This window comes from Colius striatus, chromosome 1 (assembly GCF_028858725.1).
Source record: "Colius striatus isolate bColStr4 chromosome 1, bColStr4.1.hap1, whole genome shotgun sequence".
NCBI lineage: Eukaryota > Metazoa > Chordata > Aves > Coliiformes > Coliidae > Colius > Colius striatus.
Genome location: NC_084759.1, coordinates 184,217,134 through 184,230,299, shown reverse-complemented (window position 1 = coordinate 184,230,299; position 13,166 = coordinate 184,217,134). Strand labels below are relative to the sequence as shown.

Sequence of the window (13,166 nt, the reverse complement as noted above, 5' to 3'; positions counted from 1 at the left end):
AAATGGAGTCTTTAAAGTAATAGCCAGAGAAGCATCTGGGCTGCATTATCTGAATCCCTTGGAAATAAGAGGACATAGCTGCTGGAAAACACAGTTGGAAATGACGATCTCTCATAGTTGTTCCAATCTTTTTTTTTTTCCCAAGACTTGCATGTTGCCTGTGGATTTCTTTCTGAAGCCCTAGCACTGCTCTGGCTCTGAAGGTCAAACCTGGCTCTAGGTACCGACACCTCATCTCCTCCTCTGGGTTGCTTCTCTGTGACTGGTGGGTGCTCTGAGCTGGGGTTATGCCATGGCCAGAGCTGTTCCCTTCACGGCATCAGTCTGGGGGAAACAGAACTGAATTCCTAATCCATTGCCTTCATTTTTACCCTACTTGTTGCACCTTTCTCTTTTTTCTACTTCCTAGGAAGAAAGGGAGGAGGTATATTTTGACAAGTGACATTTTATTTGTGATTTAATTAGAAAAACCCACCTCGCATTCTCACTTCTAAAGTCTTGTTTTGTTGATTTGTTTTATGGGCTACTCTATGCTGCTTACAAGTTGAACAAATGGTAAAATCAGATTTATCAGAAACTATACCCTCCCCAAGCGTCGATTAACAGGGATAGAGCAGTCCCTGCTCAGACTGTAAGCTGTTTTCTTACGTCAAAAACAGGTAGTGTTAACAAGGACAAAAAGCTATTCTTTTCATATATTGCTCAACTGCACAAAAGACAAATTTAGTACCTTCATATAAATACTTCCAATTAATAGCATTTTCTTTATTGTCATTAGCATGTGCAAACACAATGAGCCGACAAAGATTAATGGGCTTTACCGTTTTGTAGCAACACAGTTTGTCTACCTGCCAGCATCATGTTTTACCCTAAGTGTATCTCTCTAAGAGAAGAATGTGACTTTTTGAAATCTTGCTAGCATTATTATTGTCATTAATTTAGTAGGAAGACAACATCTTGAGTAGATGTCAATTCCAAGAGTTATTTTTGATATTGTATCCCTTACTTATGGTCTGTTAAATGGCTATTTTCATGCATGCTATGCCAGACCGGTGAGAATTAATGTACACATAAAACTCAAAAGCACAGCCTTGTTATCAGTGCTCACTGTTGAGAGCAGCAACCAATGTTGTAATGTTTATAACAGGCCTGTCTGTGTATGCGTAAATAAATTTGACAGACTGAGCAATACATTTGTGAAATGGTGTTCAGTGTCCTCTAGAACATCTTTTAATAGTCTTCACACAATTCAGCTATTTTTTTTCCCAAAGGAAGCAAGTATATTTGAAGTTGCTTGCTTTGTCTGTGCATAAAGCTCTTGATTTTTTTTCTCACTGCTTAGAATATTAGAAGCTTTATGCTGAAGTGTGCTAAAAAGAAAGGGTCTGTGCATAAGCAAATGAAAGTTCATTACTTTTAGAAGATAAGTGATTTGGAGCATTTTCCAAGCTTGTCAACAGAGGATCTGTGTGGAAGAGCTAGTCTTCTGCTCAATTTACCTTGTTACTAAAGGAGGGTCCCTCAAATCTGTTTTCCATTTTCCTCGTATTTCTAGTTCTCAACGTTCCTGACCTCTCTCTATTCAATCTTAATGTTAAATGAGGCAGACAGTGCTTTAATAAATATGTATATTCCAGTCAGAAAAATAAATTGTACTAGGAATAATTGGTGCTAGTTCTTTCCACAGCAGATCTCATGAAGATTATGAATAAAGAAACCTTTTCAAGATGAAAAACAATCATAGACTTTCGCATGGCCACAAAATACATTAAGGACTTGAAGCCGCAGCAGTTCCAAGAGGCCTTAATCCAGCACTTTATCCATGACCTGCAAAGCCCTCACAGGAGGGATCTGATTTTAAATGTATTACTTGCAGGCTTCAAAAAACCCTCTTGCCCTACATTTCTCAAAGTAAACACACAGTTATGGCACATGTCTTTTCCTACTTTTTGATCTTTTTCCCTGTAGCACCAAGACGTTAGGATCCTACATCATAGTGTGCAAAGCTTCTCATGGATATGGCTCATTTGGTGCCTGAAGCCCTTATCTTCCATATCTTGGTGACCGTTCAACAAAAGGGGTTTAAATACTTCTCTGTCATGTCCCTGAAGGCACCCTGCCCAGCCTTCCCTGGAGCCTCCATCCCTCCATCGAAGCCCATGACTCAGGAGCCTTATTTCAGTTCAATGCAGGGCTCTCAGTCCTTGCCCTAGAGCTGTTGCAGGAGTGCCTATCTCCAGGCCTATCTCTGGCCTTATCTCCTGGGTGGATCCCTTGGGACCACACTGTCACCTTATCTCCAGCCTTATCTCCTACTGCTCCTGACTGGCTTCATCTGGGTCTGCTAGTGGGCCCTGTTATGAGCAACTGGCTCTGTCTGCCATGTCCAGCCTACATGGGACTGTCCTTTTGGTGAGGCAATAGCCAGTCCCGTGGTCACCCATGGCTCCCAGCTGCCCATCCTTCCTGTAGCAGTTGGTCTTTGCAGCCTCAATACCCTCTTTGGCTTTCTCTTCTGAGAAAATAATCAAGTCACATTTGCAAAGAATGAAACCTCCCTGTTTTTTTCCCAAAAATGTAATGTTTCAACAAAAGTACTTCTTGTATTTTGCATCACCATCTCAAGATCCACTAAGCTTAATCAGAAATGCAGGAGAACAAGGTTTAAGCGTCTGCTGCCAAACAAGAACAGGAAACGGGTCTTTCAAACACATTTCCTGCAATACTAGCCTGTTGAATAAAATGAGATAGAGTTGGGTTTTACCAGTATTGGCTGTCTCTCCATCAGATGTCCAGGAGATATGCTTTAAGGACATTTAGCAAATCAACTTCTGTCAGTCAGATAGATGAGACTTCCAGAGAATGCCACCAAATCACAAGTGAAATAGATCTCCAAGCAGCCCCGTGGCAAGAAGGGTCAGGTGGTGATGAGACATTACGAGGAAAGCCTGATGTGCTAAAGGAGTGTAGCTGTCTAGAGCACCAGGAAATACCTATGCAGAAGTTCTTCAGGAGCTTGGAAATATCTAGGTGTATCTAGGTGCATACTAGGTGTAAGCATCCTAGCTTGCTATGGTTGGTACCAGTGCACAGCTACCAGTAAGCACAGCAAAACAAACCACCTTTGTAAATGTCCCTGTGCATTAGGACACAGATATTTCTTTTCTAAATACAAATTTATGCAGACTAAAATGCCCAAAATCCCAGTGCAAACAGTTGTAAAAAGGCTGTGTGATGATTTGCTTGTCTATATACAGTACATTCTAACTGCCCTGTTCTTTACCAGGAATCTCCATTGGATTGGCAGGTATGACACAGGATGCACAGAAGTCCCACGTCCCTCCACGACAGCAGCTGGAGGCCAGGTGGGATATACTTGAATCCCACCCTTAACTTAGGAATGACTCAGCTCAAATAGAAGCAGGCTTAAACCAAAAAAGCAAATTCAGGTAGGGTGTTTTTTTTACCTGTTTCTGATGAAATCTGCTGCTTACAAGGCTTTGCAGGAGAGAGCTATGAGAACTACCTGTTCCCAGGCTACCTTACCTTTATACTGGCTGGCAGAAAGCCAGTTCTCCCAGTCCTTCCTTAAGTGGCATGAAGTGAAGTTTGTGGCACACCACTTATGCCCACATTTACTTGTTACAGCATGTACTCTTTGGCACGGTAAACAAAGCGATTCCAACCTCCTCCCAGCACTTGAAACCAGGAGGAGTGAGTGCTCTTGGTATGCAGAGTGAAGCACTTGGTGCTTTGTAAAAACTCCCTGATCAGAGATGTAAGAGAGTGAAAACCAGCTGCAAGCTTCCGAAATGTCAGTACAAGTCTCAAATGTGAGACAGATGGAGGCTTGCGGTAAGTGTTTGTACTTTTTACTGGATTCTTCTTGAACTAGTGCACCAGACCTCCTCAGTCAAGCAAGATGTAACTCACAGCCAATCAATGCTACGTACCAATAGGCTATGGGGATGCTTGCACAGTCCTAGCATGTTTATGAAAGCCTTGCTCATGTGCAAATATGCTGGTGCAGACCCAGAAATGTTCTTTTCTGATTACTCTGAAAGCCCATCCAGAAGAAGCAGGGCAGAGCTGCCAAGGAGATGTACAAATCCCGCTTCTCTTGAGGATGAGCAAAACAAACAGGTGCCTACCGGGCTGTATTTCTGATTTCAGAGTAACCGGGCTGCATTTCTGATTCCCTCAGCCTGTGTGGCTGGGCTGATGGTGTGGAGGAGTTTGGTTTGTTGACCCTGTTGCTGTGCCACATCACCAGCTGCCCAGGCACCTGCCCACAGCCCCGCAGCACAGGAAGGGCCTCGGAACTGCTCAGAGAGCAGAGCCCTGGTCAGCAGCAATGGCACTCTGAGGTACCAAAGCAAATACAGTTGGAAAGCCATCTTCTTTCTTCCTATCTCTGGAGTCATCGTGGAAAAGGATTTGGACTGTATTGTGTAATAATATATACTCAATAGTGAAGTCTGGATTAAGGACAGACAATGTCACTCTTCTATTTTCAATCACCAGAAAGATTTACCTTAATTTTGAAGTGGTCTTTTCCCAGGAGATAATATGAAAAAGTCATAACTGTTGCTATATTTGTTCATTCTACACCATCAAATCTTCTACTGAGCAAAGATTAGAAAGGTTATCTTTCTGTGCTCTTCAATGCAATGAATTGATCAGTGCTACAAAGTCTATTTGGGAAACTAGGTAATCACGTTCCTCTAGGCAGATTTCAATAGATATGTGACTCTGTTCATGGCCTGTTTCTCTCTGTTTCCAATTAATATTTTAATGACCAAGTTTTCTTCAAAGGACCTGTTGAGGAAACAGCCAATTGGGTTTGAAAGGAGATAAAATATCTTAAAAGTAAATTTTACATTTTTCTTCATTAACACTTGTCTTGAAGCTTTATTGAAAAGATTTGATTGATCTGGTCAGAGAGACCAAGCCACTCAGATAACAAAATCAAATTGTTGGCATTATTCATTAACCTATCCTGAAAAAGGACAGACGTAAAAATGTAAATATTTTACATAAAAATTCAGGTACCACATTATGTTCAACAAGCAGGCAAACCATGTAAGTAAAGCTAATCTGCTACAGCCAAAGGAGACTTCTATTCCATAGATTTGGTGGCTACATAAGGAAGTACCTTTTCATAGACTGTAACTTCTTTATGTTGTTTTCTGTGTATGCAATAACATTTTCAGCAAGTAGACAAAGCAGTTCTCCCAGTGCTTTTATGTGTATAACTCAGGTTTGATTACTGGGAATTAAATAAAACTAAGCAGGCACCACATGGGTGGTTCGTAGCTCTTCTCCCAGTGATGCCATATGTCTGAAGGTGTGTGTCCAGGGAGGCTTTGGTCACAGCTCTGTAGAGTGGGCTGTACAAGAGCAGAGCTGGTCTGCAAACAGACAGTGACAGTGAGGCAGGTCACCACAGCTCCTCATTTTACAGGGAGTTTGGAAATGCTTTTCAGTTGAGTTTCAACTTGATTTCTAGATCTTGAGCCTAAGAGTCCTCTGAGGCTTGCTTCCACAGGTACAGGGTTAGCAATTTAGGGCTTCCCTCTTTAGCAGCTAGAACTGGGAGCAGTTGGATGGGGAGAGCTGAGAATGGTACTCTCGACTAGATCAAGGTATGCATTTAAAGTGAGTGGGGCTGACTATATTAAAACCTTAGTGTGGCACTTTTTTAGAAAACACAACAAGCCTTTGCTCAACTTGCTTTAAGTCACTCAGAGTAAAGGGAGACAGAGTGAATTAAAGCTACTTTTTCCCAGTTAAAAAGCATTCAAGAAACGATATGATCTATTTTAGCCAAACCAGTTAAGACAGATAAACTGCTGAAAGGCAAAGTCTGGTTGGGATTTTGGGATGATTTTTTTTTAGTGAATGAACTAATTAATTCATTAATTAAAACACACAGTACAGCTAGATCATAGGCCGTTTCTGACACCAGTCCTCAGATTTAGCTGCGTTTGCTGAGAACAGACAGGATCTGGAGTTCAGCAGATGTATGCTGCCATAACTACACTGAGTTGTCAAGAACTATGCCAGTGCTTTTAACTGCAAGCACTGAAAAAAGCATAAGGAAGACCCCAAAGGAAATAATATAGATTCCTGAAGCAAAGAAAGGACCTTTTGTCCATTGAGCCCTCCCTGTGCTGTACTTGAGGATGTCTTCGTTTGCAGGATGCAGTAGTTTGTGGTAAGGCAGGGTTCTGTTCACCTTTTGACTTTTGTAGTAGCACATTTATTTGGTATCCAGAAGCTCTCATCTTTTTCTTGCCTCAGCCCTCAGCCGGCTTCAAGCTTGTACCCCGTGTTTTGTCAGCCAGCACTGGAGGAAGTCCTTCAGGTATTGAAGAGCAATGGTAAATGTGCAGGAATTAGCCAAGCTGGCTGCCAATACACCAGTCAAGGAGCTATCTCCAACTACCAAGTAGCTCAGCAACTCACCTACCAGGGCTTCAACTTCCTGCAGAGCAGAGGGAATCCCAGAGTCACAGGTCACCTCTTACCCCAACCTTTCTTTCCTCTGATGCTTTGCACAGCTCAGACATTCCATCTAGACACAGCTCAGGTGCATGTCATGGCCATTCCTCTCCCAGCCCAAGAACCTGGTGACAAGTGGAGGGTGGCAGTGAGTTGGGCCAGGGTGCAGGCAGTCTTGGGTAGCAGGGAGCCCTGGGGAGCACAGTCTGCATCCAGTTGAGGCCTGTCCCCACAGCGATGCTCTCCACTGCCCTTGCTTCAACTCTCTCCACAGCATTCAGTCCTGGCAATACAGAGCTGCCTAGGGAACATGTTCCTCACAGTCTACCAGATTGCACAGGACTGTTAGTTCCTTAGAAAGCCATGATATATATTTGATATGTATTTAATGACAACAATTTTTCCACAATGCCAGTTGGCATTTTAGTAGCCTTAATAGCAGCACATATTATTTGCCTGTGTAGCACTCTCTACCTTCACTGTGCTATGCCAGCTGTTACTCAAGAATACATATTTCAGAAACTTCATGCAGGTGGAGCTGATTTCTCTGAATAAAGCTTTAACTTCAGTGAAATGGGATGTAAGCTCAGCATGTGAATGGTTATGATGAGAGATTTGATGCTCTTTTAGAGTTACAGATCAGCTTCCATTTTCTGCTTAATTCTACTGATTCCAATCAGCTTAAAAATAGATAATTCCACCTGGGCCATTTGTATGCCTGCTGTTCCAGACTCAGCCAAGGACAGAAGACCTACTGCACAAGCCAAATTGCTGAGAGGTAGGAATCCAAGATGGGGAGATGCCAATGTACCATCTTTCAGATGGTCATTTTCATCCATCTTCCATATGACTAAAAAATTATTTACAAGATCAGATGAAATGAACAATAGTACTGTGTTACCACATCAGTTTTAGAGTGTCTGACGATAGCAGCTCACCAACAGCCTCATACACACAGACATTGGGGTAAAATAGAAAACCAGGCCTAAGGTTATCATAAGTCTTCTGTTTGGTCTTGAATGTTCTGCTTTACCCAAAATACCATGCAGTCACAGGCCTAATCTGTCAAGTCAGCAAGATAAACTGTTAGGACTATAGTCAGCAGAGTCAAGAAAAAAGCTACAGCTTGCTGCTGAGATTTGACTCTGGGGAAATGCTATAACCATTTATAGCATGTTAGAAATGCTTTCAAGGCTGTTACTTGTGTTACAGTTGTCAGTATCTCTGATAGGAGCCCATACTTGCCTGCTACTGTGGACCCTCAGTGGAGACAGATGTTGGCCAGACTTGTGCTGAGCACTTGTTCAAGTTCAATATTTGACTTTTGCTATTTATTGGTAATATACTTGGTCCACAACTTGACCATCAATACCTTGACATCCTACACAGATCATGCTTTGCTGGCACCATCTTTCCTGTGTCTGTTTAGGAATCTGGTTAGCATCAGAGAACTGGTACTAATTTTAGGCAGACTGTAATGCTAAGTAAGACATGTTCTGATCCATAGCAGCTCCCATGGTGTGTGTGGGATATATTTGACACAGTCACCCAGGCTTCTTCCTTGGGCTCCATGTTGATAGTCAGTTCTTAGCTTTTCCCTGCCCATCTGCTGAGAGAAATGATCCCAGCATGTCCCATATGGTTGTATCTGCATCTTACCCTTTCGTGTGCTTCCTACTCCCTTCCCTCCTTCCCCAAAAGCATGTGAGGTCATAATAGCTGCTTTGAGTAGAACTTCTGACTGTTACCTGGGCAGCCACTAAAACTGTTGAGACAATTTGCTTCACAAAAATTCCACCAGAAAAGCCAGGGACAGAACTGGCAGTTGAATGCTATTTTTCACATACCAACTGAAAGTTTTTCCTATTGATTGGCAATTAGCCTGTTCTAAGAGACTCGGGGTCGAATTCCCAGATGGTGTAAATCAGAGAAGTCCCACTGAAGTCTCTGATTTATTTTCCAAATGGTTTAAAAATTCAGCAGGAGCTCTGAATTGCCAATGCTATACATCAAACAGCTGGCTGAAATTGAGAAAGATAGCACATTTTCTGTAATGCTCCTTGACATTTAATATTCCTTATGGGCCAGATATAATCAATACAAGTGTAAGAGTGAACCTTGTGAGAATTTAAAAAAAAACTCACCACACAAAAGAAGGTGGACCTGATCAACATAAGCTTTAGGAATAGCAGTCAAAATATGGAACCAAGTTTTACATTTGGAGCCTTTGTCGTCCTTTATGGATGTGCATTAGTTATCTCAATGAATAAAAAAGTTTTTAAGAGTCCTGCATTTCTCTTGGACGGAGATTTAGCACTCCCATCAAAGTGACTGGAAGGATTTTGCTAGCTCTAGGGTGAGAGGGAACTGCAACCCGTGTGAAGCCCAGTTCCCCAGCAGGTTCTCTTTTCAGTTCTACTGTCAGAACATCCAATACATTGGTGTCTCAGACAAATGTTCTAATAAAACTAAAGGCCTGGGAGCTGACCAGCCTTGGGAGAACTAGAGTGGTGAAGGAAGGCAAGGGAAACTCCAGAACTCTGCCTTTTGTCTGGTAATAAAGACTATGTCTTAGGCGATAAACAAATGTTGCCTGGACTTGTTTAATAACATCTGGGAAGTCTAATATCTAACATCTATACATCTTAGGAAAGCTTTATAAATCTGGTAATTCTGCCTGCATTTTTTCCTGTGTTTCTTTCAGTGACCTAACAAAGCAAAACTGGTTTGGGGCTGCTGCTTTTCAGTGTACATGTTTTATTTTTGGATATAAGTACAACCATACTAAATTTTCTCCATCTGCTCTACCTTTGTTCCACATTGTTGTGAAAGCAGGTCATTGTTACTGAAGTCCATATTGTATCAAAATAAAACCATGATGTATGTGATATAGGGTGGAGATGCTTCATTTTACTGGCCAGAAACTCTAGTATTTATTATATATAGGCAAGACCAGGCTATAAATTACATATTTTCTTCTATCCCATATTAATTTAGAACATAATTAAAGCCTTTTCTGACTTTAACAGAATATGATCCCTTTTTATATTTAGAATCTAATAAATCACAATGCAGAATATAAAAAAGTGTAAGAAAATGTGTATTGTTAAAATGAAAGCAGTATACCCCAAGATAATTATTTTACCATTTATAGAAACACCCACTTCTTCCCCCCCAGGAGTTCTAAGTCAATCTTTTGTATTCATGTTGCCTTAATGGAATGCTAGTTAAGTTTTAGTTGCTACCTAATAAAGAGTGATTTTCTTGATAGCAGAGGCATGTAGTAGTTGTCATTTCAGAAATCCAGCCTTTTAAACTAAGGACTTTTCCCTACATGCTCAGCTGCCATCCCTCCTCCCAGTCTCTGGGAGAAACAAGCCAGTGTCCCATTTGTTTAATGCAGACGGCTCTGATAAATACAGCAATGGTTAGGAAAGTCTTTGCCTTCAGTACTGTGATTGTTTTAGTGACCTGTGCCTGAAGATTTGGAAAAAAAGGCTTTTCTTTGCTGAAGCAGGAAACTGCAAAGCTGGTCAAACTCTAGACAAATCTTCAGAGAATCAGTGCTCAAGTCTTCACTGACCAGTGAGGGTTAAAGAGCTAGCCACGTTTTCTGCATTTACATCTAGGGTTTAACTGCAGCCAGTTCCAGCCAAAGCATCAGCTTGCTTGTCTGCTGAGCGAGAATCCTTATAGAAACACGGATTTTGGCAAGAGCTAATAAGATCCTGCTCTCAAGGATTACAGTTTAACCAGAATCCTAACGGAAAATAGATTCATTGCCATCATTAAGACATGTGGTTTTACTGTCTTTCGAATAGCAGAGCGTTGATTTTCTAATCAGGAAGCATAGCTTTATAGAGAGGCATGGACTGAACTACAAATCTGGTTTGAATAAGGATCTGAAATATCTTTTTTTAGATAGGAGATGGCGGTATTACACTTGTGTCAAAACAAGGAAAAAAATTGAGTCTGAATTTCCACACACATGTTACTAGGTGATTGTCAGCTGTTGTAGTTAATACAGAATTTCTTCTTTCTCACTTTCTCAAAACATATTTGAAAGAAAAACACATCCACAAGTTCCCAAAGAATCACAGGAGAGGTCTGTAACAATAGTTAATATCTCACTTCCAAGTTCTCAGGAAGTCATGAGTAGCTGAGACTTCATTTTCCGTAGCGGAAGTGTAGTCTATACCAGTCTGTGAAAAGTGGTCTGAGTAAGCAACCCTGTTGTGGATGTTCACACTGCAGAGAAAAGCCACAATACCTCTGAATCTGTTTGGGTTTGGTTTGGTTTTGGTTTGTTTGGTTTTTTTTAAGATTGACCTATTCAGAAAATCCTGCATTGAAGTGGGACCCCAGCAGGAAATTCAGGTACTTATTCAGCAGGTTAAGACTCAAGCTAAATTATTGTTTAAATGTAATTCTGTGATTTTCAGAAAATTACATACCGGACTTTCACCAGTACAGAACAAAGTAGAAGTATATGTGACATGAGATCTGTAACTTGTTTCACTATAATCGATACAACGACAGGAGTGATTAAATTATTCAACTTAAGCATAAAATAAGATCTCATAATTGAGAATAACAGGGCTCAAATAGATAGTTACTCTTTAATCCCCTCTACATGAAAACTAGAATACTAGAAATAAACTCCTAACTATTATTCTGACTTATTAAGTTTATGTAGGAACCATATTCCCAACAATTTCGGCACAGAATATTATTTAAAATGATTGTGCAGTGTGATCTGTACAGTGTTCAAAATACTGTGCTTAATAGCGTTATTGCTCGTTTCAGGGAGTTAGACACCTGAATTATGCCAAGGCAAATCTATTTTGCACTTGGCCATCACACTGATTTGCAACAAAGCCCCAGCCTGGGATTGAAATCAACATCCAGACATCTGGAACTGACTGAGTGATAAAGAAAAGTCCCTATCTGTAAGATAAAGCATCAGAAATAGGCAAGGCACAGGGTTACCCTTCAGCTGCCTTGAGGCTAGTAAGACAAAAATAGTTCAGTACTGAACAAGTTAAGATGATTGGGACAAGGGCTGCCTACAGCAGATCAGAGTCTCTGATTTAATTTGAAGCACAAACTCAACCTTGCTGTCACTTGGATCTGTACCTCGTAACTGGCTACATGTGCAGATGGAGTTTGACTGATTGGATCTTGATGAAGGAACAAGGCCATGAATTTTACAGCCACTTCACGATGTGACTGCAACTGGGTGGCAGCTTCAAACATCTGTCCTTTGCCGGGATGACAATAAATAGAAGCAAACAGAGAAGATATCTTTGTTAACAGAAAGCCAGTGCAAAATGTGGTACAGCATGTCAATACCAGAGAATTACTATACACAGAAGTTCCAAGTAACCTGAAAATCAGAATTAGTATCAGATTTCCCATTTCAAAGTGACTCACAGGAGAGCTTGAAAGGATACTCAGCAGGTAATACAGTCAGACCAGTTTTCCTTATGCCCTGCTCTCATTCACAGCTACAAATCCGTTTCGGTAACCTTGGTAGCCTTTGCTAAAAGACTAGATGTACTGAAAATTGTACACAGTTTCAATTATGAGTGAGATACATGCAGATTTTTAGCTGACTGTTAATCTTTTGGCTAGGTAAAAGAACATTTAAGGCTATTCTCATGCTTTATACCAACAAATATTGATAAATATAATTAGATCATAAGCCCTTATAGAAGATTTTTAGAGATTTTTTTTTAGGTGCCTGCACAGCATCTTCAAAACTTGTTTTTGCACATAGTGCAGGCCTTTTGATCTGTCTTAGGGATCATCTAACACAGAAGAGGCACCTATCAAGGTCCCAAGATCCTTGTGGTGTAATTCCCTGTGAGGCACCCCAACTTGGTGCAAGGCCTATTCAAACCAAAGGAAGCTTACTGTTGACTTCATATGGCTTTGAGTCATACCAGCAAAAGAAATAACTTAAATATTTCTGTGTTTATCATCTATCTTATGCTTTTTAGTTTCCTATATTATTTTCACATGGTATTACTAAGAAATGTTTAACCTCACAAAATATGAAAGGAAGAATCACAATTTGTACTACAATAAGATAAAGTATGTTTATTATAATTAAAAGCATCCATTCTTTTGGGTGTACGGGATTAGTTTTATCATTACTGTTTAGTAAGTATAATAACATAAATGGAACTTTATTCCTCTACAAGGAAAAAGCCTACAGCGAGAATAATTTTTTACACCATCAGTTTTATTATGACGCGCTGCTTTATGTTCTACATACCAGGTGTGACAGTTTTAACCATACATCTGCTGAGAGCCCAGATGCGGATTTTCAGGCCCATTTAGGTGATTAACTTCTACTGAAATACGTAAAATAATTTAGTCACCATAATGTTCAGTTCTGGCATGCCTATCCATATCTTAAGGATATGGACACTGAGAAGAACCCACAGTCTGGATTTTAAGCAGTTTGATGCTTTATAAGATGCTGTATGAGAGATCCTGGGAAAGAAAATTGGATCATGAAACAGCCAACAAGAAACACAAAGAGAAGAAGACAGAAATTCCAAAAGTTATAAAATTGGAAATCAGAAATGCTCTTCACAGGAGAGCAGAAGAGAAGTGATTTGACCTTAGAGGTGCAGCTGATAACAAATTTATAC

The 13,166-nt window shown here is 40.6% G+C and overlaps 1 protein-coding gene across 3 annotated transcripts in view; it reads right to left on the bottom strand.

Annotated features, from left to right (window-relative positions):
* LOC104551417 (ADP-ribosylation factor-like protein 8B) overlaps positions 1-3,614 on the bottom strand; it is a 73,078-nt gene extending 69,464 nt beyond the window's left edge. For 2 of the 3 annotated variants that reach the window (XM_062018013.1, XM_062017995.1), the window contains exon 1: positions 3,468-3,542. The gene's annotated coding sequence lies outside the window, so the exon portion shown is untranslated. The other variant, XM_062018003.1, reaches the window with a different exon arrangement.
* Positions 3,615-13,166: the final 9,552 nt, after the last annotated feature.